The sequence below is a fragment of the Rousettus aegyptiacus genome, unplaced genomic scaffold, assembly GCF_014176215.1.
Source record: "Rousettus aegyptiacus isolate mRouAeg1 unplaced genomic scaffold, mRouAeg1.p scaffold_m13_p_16, whole genome shotgun sequence".
Classification (NCBI taxonomy): domain Eukaryota; kingdom Metazoa; phylum Chordata; class Mammalia; order Chiroptera; family Pteropodidae; genus Rousettus; species Rousettus aegyptiacus.
In genome coordinates, this window is record NW_023416291.1 from 22,002,254 (window position 1) to 22,003,018 (window position 765).

Genomic DNA, 765 nt, shown 5'->3' on the forward strand with positions numbered 1-765 from the left:
TCCAGATGGCCCAAAATGCACCCCGACTATGTCAAACTATCGGAGGCGTTTACTAGAACAGCTTCCCAAGTCTGCGCTGCTCTTCTGTGGATTCTGTGCTACCCTAGTATGGTTCTCAGTTCCCTTTTTGCTTCACGTTGAGTTTCTGATGCTTGCAGGCGATGGTGCCTTGGTTACTACAACCTGTTAGCTGTGCATGTCTTTCCCACCTCATCTCTAGGATACTTATACTTTAACAATTTCCTGATCCTAAATCTTAGTATTGTTTCCCATGGTCTCTGGGAGCCCAAAGCAGCACTTATTGGGGCTCTGAATCAGGTAGTAGATATGGAAGCAAAGAGGGCAAAGAACAAGAATCTTTCTGGAAACCAAATTTATAGGTCTCAAGGATGAGCTGCAAATAAGGGGAGAGAAAGGAGTTGGAATGTTTCTTATTTCAGGAGCAAAGGAAATTCGAGAGCTGTCTATCCCTTTGGAAGATGAAGTAAGTTGTGGAAGGATACCTGTTTGTAAAAGGAGAGAATAAGCTTTTCGTTCCAGAAATCCCTGGCATGGCCTTCCCCGTGGAAGGGTGCTCCAAGATGAAATTGGTAACTCGCCCCCAAGTTCCAGGGGAATCCGAGGCCTTGTTGTGGATCCCAGCTTTTTGTATGATTACTTCAGGCACAGCTAATGATATGAGAATCCCTCCTCACAACCTTCTCCTCACCCTTGACCTTACTCCACAAACTGATGACACTAGTTTTGAGGAAATACAGTGTTTAG